The sequence below is a fragment of the Bos indicus x Bos taurus genome, chromosome 2, assembly GCF_003369695.1.
Source record: "Bos indicus x Bos taurus breed Angus x Brahman F1 hybrid chromosome 2, Bos_hybrid_MaternalHap_v2.0, whole genome shotgun sequence".
Classification (NCBI taxonomy): Eukaryota; Metazoa; Chordata; class Mammalia; order Artiodactyla; family Bovidae; genus Bos; species Bos indicus x Bos taurus.
The window spans coordinates 12358394-12366360 of record NC_040077.1 but is presented as its reverse complement, the minus strand read 5'-3'; positions in this window follow the sequence as shown (position 1 = coordinate 12366360).

Genomic DNA, 7967 nt, shown 5'->3' with positions numbered 1-7967 from the left:
CCTAAAGGAAATCAGTCCTGAATATTCATTGGAAGGACTGATGCTGAAGCTGAAACTTCAATACTTTGGCCACCTGATATGAAGAACTGACTCATTTCAAAAGACCTTGATGCTTGGAAAGATTGAAGGCGGGAGGAGATGGGGACCACAAAGGATGAGATTGTTGGATGGCATTACCAACTCAGTGGACATGAGTTTGAATAAACTCTGGGAGTTGGTTATGGACAGGGAAGCCTGGTGTGCTGCAGTCCATGGGTTCGCAAAGAGTCAGACATGACTCTGAACTGACTGAACTGAACTGAACTGACTCAGTGGACATTCATTTGAGCAAACTCTGGGAAATAGTCAATTACATGGAAGTCTGGTGTTTTGCTGTCTATGTCATTGCAAAGAGTTTGATAGAACTGAGCAACTGAATAACAACTGTAGCTTATGTGAGATTTGGAAGAATTGATGTTAATATCAATATTTTATAATTCTTTTGGGAAGATGACTGATGTTATTGGTTTTACAAAGGTAAAAGACTGAAAAGGTGACAGGCAGTGGGAGGTTAGAGTAGAGATAAAGAATCAAAGGTAGTAAAAGGATGAATGCATGGGGAGATGGACATGTTGGGGATGGGAGAAGCTTGGTTTTGAGTAATGAATCCCCAAGAATGGCGGTGATTTGAGGTTTGCTGAAGTAATTTGACTTTACATATCAGTACTCTGTTATCATTGTCTTTTATGATTTATCATTAACAATGCTTTAGCATTTTTTCAGAAAGATGAGAGAATCTCAGCCTTTGTTGGAAACAATGAACTTCACCCTGCTATAGGCAAGTAATAAGGCTAATTATTTTTGAAGAATCTCACCATAATTTGGAAATGACTGCAGTAGCTAGGAAATCTAGATTAATTTATTCACTCACTCATGGATACTAAGAACTTCCTCTGTGCCAGACATCATTCTACAGACTAGGATTACAACAGGCAAACAAGGTCTTTGCTTTCATGATGCTAATCCTATGAGCTCATACTGCTGTGAAAATGTGCCCTCTGTCTGGCAGGGAGTTGGATAAAATCCATTGGCAAAATCTTGAGTAATGAGAGACATTTTTGGAAAAAAAATCCCTAGGCTCACTAAGGAGGAATAATTAGCTAAATGCTTTTGCATATTAAAATGAAATTAACCAGTTTAAAGGGATGGAAAACTTTATATTTACCTATATTTCCTAGTTTTAGACAAGTATATACAATGTGATCATTCCATTGATTAAAGGTTAATTGCTTATGGTTTTCTGTTACAATCTGACCTTTCTTAAAGGACAGAAAAAGAATTGTTTTCTTTTTCTTATTTTGGAAGGTACCAGAATTTGACTCTACATTTCACCATCTATTCAGGAATAGATGGTGGGGAAATGAAAGGTCTACATTTCTCCACACTGTTACTTGGCCGAGTATACTGAGTCATGCATGTGCTAGATGTCTCCAGTGGGTCTTAAATATGAAATAGAATATATGATAATTCCTTATTATGTAGTTTTTAAACTATTTGTTTGACTTAGTGAAACTGTTTTCTTGCATTTTTAACATAAATCCTCAGAGAAGTTTTGAATAGAAAAACAAGAAATCTTCCGTGTAATTTCCATACAACATCTCTTTTCCTGATTTGAAATAGCTGAGTTATTCTTACCAGGAAATTTCTGACTGAAAATTCTTGATTCATTTAATGGAAAACAAAATCTTATATTAAGTGGGACACTGGTTATTTAATGCTTTGTTTCAGAGATAACCAAATTGACTTCATCATTCCATTCCAGCTCCACTGTCCCTTACACTGTCCCTTCTTACTCTTCACTTTTAAGTTGGTAATCTGATATACAAAATAAGCAAAGAAAGGATAGACCCCCATCTTACAGAGGGGGTCTTTTGTGATATTGCACCAACACTGAGCAGCATTAGATCTCCACTTGAAAATCAAGGTAAAACTTGAAATAATCATAATATGAATATCAATTTTGATGAATTCATCAAATATTTAAATATTTTTCAAATATTTAAATATTTTTAAATTTTCAAATATTTAAAGAATTTTCAAAGAAAGACAAAAGAGGTATCTCCTCTAAAAGACCCAGAGCTCAGTCAGTTTAGCTCCATATTACATTTTTGCATAGTTCCTTATTAATTGAAGAATGAATTCTCAAGTATCAGTGTATGTGGATTGATCTGTCTACATGTATACATATGTGGAACTGATGTGAATAACTCCAAATTATGAAATATTTGTGGTATTAACAGGACCATGGGGTGCAGGGACTTGAAGCAGGATCTTCATTTGTTTGTTTCTTTCCTAAAGCTAGAAGCGTCTTCCTGGTGTCTTTTGCTATAGGTGACACTTTTCAAATATTTAAAGAATTTTCAAAGAAAGACAAAAGAGGAATCTCCTCTAAGAGACCCAGAGCTCAGTCAGCTTAGCTCCATATTACATTTTTGCATAGTTCCTTATTAATTGAAGAATGAATTCTCAAGTATCAATGTATGTGGATTGATCTGTCTACATGTATACATATGTGGAACTGATGTGAATAACTCCAAATTATGAAATATTTGTGATATTAACAGGACCGTGGGGTGCAGGGACTTGAAGCAGGATCTTAGTTTCCTGACTGGGAATTGAACCAAGCCATGGTGGTGAGAGTGCCAGATCCTAACTGCTGGACCATGATGGCCAGTGGGTTGTAGCAGGACCTCAGCTCTCGTTTTCTTTGAGGAAAGAATTTAGCAAAGATTTGAAGGTAGTCAAGTGGGTAAAGCATTTATTAGAAGCAAAGGGTGGGTGGAAGAACACAAGGGCGGGCTTGGAGGGAGTTGTGTGCATTTGGGGTGGCTTAAATTGCTTGAAAGTGAAAGTGATAGTCACTCAGTCGTGTCTAACTCTTTGCGACCTCATGGATTGTAGTCTGCCAGACTCCTCCGTCCATGGAGTTCTTTAGGCAAGATTACTGGATTGGGTTGCCATTCCCTTCTCCAGAGGATCTTCCAACCCAAGGATTGAACTCTGGTCTCCTGCATTGCAGGCAGATTATTCTTTACTGTCTGATCTACCAAGGAAGCCCCAAAAGATCACACGAAGTCCTTTGAGCCAGAAAGGAACCAGAGACCTAAGGATGTAAATTGCTCTAAGTATAAAGTGCTTATATAGGGGCAAATGTAAGGGTTCTCCCTAGCCAATCCTCTTTCCTGAGCCTGATTTCTTAGCCTAGTCTGATTCAGAGCCCTCTCCAATGTATGCCTAGATCTTTTGCACAGGATGAATTCTAGCAAGAGAGTTTCTGGGAAGTTGGCAGGACATTTTATGCACTGATACCCACTCTCTTCCTTGATCTCTGAGGATCTTTTCTGCATATGTGGTCTGAGAGGTCCTGTTGATTCCAAGAAAAATGTGGTCTCATCTTTTAATCAAGCACGGTTCTGCTCCTGCCATTATCTTTATCCCAAAGAGTCAACAGGAGAAAAGTTTCAGTTGCTCAGCGTGGTGCCCAGCTATCCTCTGGCTCATTTGCAGCTAATATTAATTCTATCTAATTTTGATAATGATTTATTTCTGAAACTCAGCATTACACTGATTTCTTTCTCCCTTGTAAGTATTGTGTTTACAGAAATAGTCCTATGCTCTTAAAAAGAGTATGTGCTTATCAGCAACACAACAGCATGGGCTTTCACCAGCTAAATTTAATTTCTAAACTTTATGCTTTTATTTCTTACTAGAAAAAATTTTCAGAAACTTTAGCAATGGTTTAAGAAAGCCAAAATGATAGCTTTAAATGCTATATGTTTCAAGGTTATTACTTAAGGTAATTAGATGGAAGTAACTACTCTAACTTTAAAAAAGCTAAATTTTATTTATTCCCAACCTGGTCATTAATATGAAATGCTATTATGCTTGTGCCTATTATCTCTGCTACTGGGACTCTATAGATTGAACACTTCTTGAAAAAAAATACAGCTATATTTGAATTGAACTCTGTCTCAAGTATAAGTTTCATGGTATCTGAACTGTGCAACTGTCATATGATACATGATATGAGCTTATTGATGATGTTTATAAATTTCAAATATCTAACATTATTCTCAGGTTCATAAACTCTATCTCAGTAAGAGATATTGCATGAATGTATAAAAAGGTAAAAGTAATAGGGAGTGATGGCTACCATGGAAAGGTGGAGAACACAAATCTTTTCCTAAATGCTCTGGAATTAACATTTAAAAAGAAGAAACATTCTACTAGTTATTCATAAATCCTGATCTATCACTTAGCTAGCTATTTATCATCCTTTACAATAATTTTGAAATAGTTTCTTTATAGAATGACACTAATTTTGGAACTAAACAAACATTTGTAGTTAAAATTTTTTTTTTTCTGACTCAAAATATAAAGGAAGGCATTGGTGTGTGAATCTTGAGGCTATCCCATCTTCTTTCTCAATTCTGTGCATTTTTTTCCTAAGAGAAGGGGGTTGAGATATGAATATGATTCAGATCATTTTTGACCCATATTGACTTCCTTCAGCCTTGATTCGAATACATCACCATCACCATGTTTGATCCTACTTCCCAAATGGAAAATATTGTTATAGCTAATATCCTTAATAAGAATGTGAAAAATGTCATGATTACAAAATTATGATCTCTTATATTGGAGCTGTTCTCCTAACAGGAATTTGGGTCATAATATATTGTATGAATTTATGCATTTTCAGTGTCCTTCTTAATAACTTCACTGTGAAGCACTTCTTTTTCTTTCTTTCTTTATTTCGGTTGCGCTTTCTTTATTTTCTTTGATGCTACGTGAGAGCTTTGTCTCGTTAGTGTGTGGAGCCTTGCGATGCATGGGCTTCTCATTGTGTGGCACGTATCATGGGCAGAGCACAGGCTGTAGGTGTGTGGGCTTCAGTACTTTCAGCATGTAGGCTCTAGAGCACTGGCTTGGTAGCTGTGGTGCATGGGCTTCGTTGCTCCACAGCAGTCATGTGAGATCTTCCCAGACCGGGAGTGTAACCTGTGTCCCTTGCACTGGCAGGCAGATTCTTAACCACTAGACCATCAGGGAAGCCTGTGAAACATCTCAATGTTAAAGATGATGAATAAATTGTCTACTAACAATAGTAATTTCTAGAATTCCTAGAGTGTTAGACTGTAGTAATTCTACCTAAAATTTGTTCAGTACTTTCCCTTTATTAGGCACATTGGTAGTCATTGTATGTTAAGCTAGTGAATGAATTAGTGAATGAAAGTTGTTCACTTCAGTCGCTCAGTCATGTCTGACTCTGCAACCCCATGGACTGCAGCACGCCAGACCTCCCTGTCCATCACCAACTCCCAGAATTTACCCAAACTCATGACCATCATGTTGGTAATGCCATCCAACCATCTCATCCTCTGTCATCCCCTTCTCCTCCTGTCTTCAGTCTTTCCCAGCATCAGGGTCTTTCCCAAGGAGTCAGTACTTCACATCAGGTGGCCAAAGTATTGGAGTTTCAGCTGTAGCATCAGTCCTTCAATGAATATTCCAGGATGATTTCCTTTAGGATGGACTGATTGAACCTCCTTGCAGTCCAAGAGTCTTCTCCAACACCACAGTTCAAAAGCATCAATTTTTTGCCACTCAGCTTTCTTTATAGTCCAACTCTCATATCCACACATGACTACTGGAAAAACCAGAGCTTTGACTAGATGGACCTTTTTGGCAAAGTAATGTCTCTGCTTTTTAATATGCTATCTAGGTTGGTCATAACTTTTCTTCAAAGGAGCAAACGTCTTTTAATTTCATGGCTGCAGTCACCATTTCCAGTGATTTTGGAGCCCCCAAAATAAAGTCTCTCATTGTTTCCCCATTTGCCACGAAGTGATGGGATCAGATGCCATGATCTTCGTTTTCTGAATGTTGAGCTTTAAGCCAACTTTTTCACTCTCCTCTCTCACTTTCATCATGGGGCTCTTTAGTTCTTCTTTGCCTTCTGCCATAAGGGTGGTGTCATTTTCATATCTGAGGTTGCTGATATTACCCCCAGTAATCTTGATTCTAGCTTGTGCTTTATCCAGCCCAGCATGTCTCGTGATGTACTCTGCATATAAGTTAAATAAGCAGGGTAAAAATATACAGCTTTGACATACTCCTTTCCTGATTTGGAACCAGTCTGTTGTTCCATGACCAGTTCTAACTGTTGCTTGATGGCCTGCATACAGATTTCTTAAGAGGCAGGTCAGGTCGTCTGGTATTCCTATCTCTTTAAGAATTTTCCAGAGTTGTGACCCACACAGTGGCTTTGGCATAGTCAATAAAGCAGAAGCAGATGATTTTTAAGAACTCTCTTGCTTTTTTGATGATCCAGCAGAAGTAGACAATTTGATCTCTGGTTCCTCTACCTTTTCTAAATCCAGATTGGACATCTGGAAGTTCACTGTTCACATACTGTTGAAGCCTGGGTTGGAGAATTTTGTGCATCACTTAACTAGTGTGTGAGATGAGTGCAATTGTTCAATAGTTTGAGCATTCTTTGGCATTGCCTTTCTTGGAGTTGGAAATAAAACTGACATTTTCCAGTCCTGTAGCCACTGCTAGTTTTCCAAATTTGCTGGCGTATTGAGTGCAGCACTTCCAGGCATTATCTTTTAGGATTTGAAATAGCTCAAATGGAATTCCATCAACTCCACTAGCTTTGTTTGTAGTGATGCTTCCTAGGGCCACTTGACTTTGCATTCCAGAATGACTGGCTCTAGTTGAGTGATCACACTATTGTGATTATCTGGGTCATGAAGATGTTTTTTGTATAGTTCTTCTGTGTATTCTTGCCACCTCTTCTTAATATCTTCTGCTTCTGTTAGGTTCATACTATTTCTGTCCTTTATCGAGCCCATCTTTGCATGACATATTCCCTTGGTATCTCTCATTTTCTTGAAGAGATCTCTAGTGTTTCCCATTCTATTGTTTTCCTCTATTTCTTTGCAATGATCACTGAGGAAGGCTTTCTTATCTCTCCTTGCTATTCTTTGGAACTCTGCATTCAAATGGGTATATCTTTCCTTTTCTCCTTTGCCTTTCATTTCTCTTCAGAGCTATTTGTTAGGCCTTCTCAAACAACCATTTTGCTTTTGTGCATTTTTTTTCTTGGGAATGGTCTTGATCCCAGCCTCCTCTACAGTGTCTGGTGATGTCCATGTGTAGAGTCTACTCTTGTGTTATTGAAAGATGATGTTTGCTATGACCAATGTGTTCTCTTGGGAAAACTGTATTAGCCTTTGCCCTGCTTCATTCTGTACTCCAAGACCAAATTTGCCTGTGACTCCAGGTATTTCCTGACTTCCTACTTTTGCATTCCAGTCCTCTATCATGAAAAGGATGTCTTTTTTGGCTATTAGTTCTAGAAGGCCTTGTAGGTCTTCATAGAACCATTAAATTTCAGCTTCTTCAGCATTATTGGTTGGGGAATAGACTTGGATTACTGTGTTATTGAATGGTTTGCCTTGGAAATGAATGATCATTCTGTCATTTTTGAGATTGCACCCAAAATCAGTTTTCATTCCAATCCCAAAGAAAGGTAATGCCAAAGAATGCTCAAACAACTGCACAATTGCACTCATCTCACACATTAGTAAAGTAATGCTCAAAATTCTCCAAGCCAGGTTTCAGCAATATGTGAACCGTGAACTTCCAGATGTTCAAGCTGGTTTTAGAAAAGGCAGAGGAACCAGAGATCAAATTGCCAACATCCGTTGGATCATCAAAAAAGCAAGAGAGTTCCAGAAAAACATCTATCTCTGCTTTATTGACTATGCCAATGCCTTTGACTGTGTGGATCACAAAAAAACTGTGGAAAATTCTTCAAGACATGGAAATACCAGACCATCTGACCTGACTCTTGAGAAACCTGTATACAGGTCAGGAAGCAACAGTTAGAACTGGACATGGAACAACTGACTGGTTCC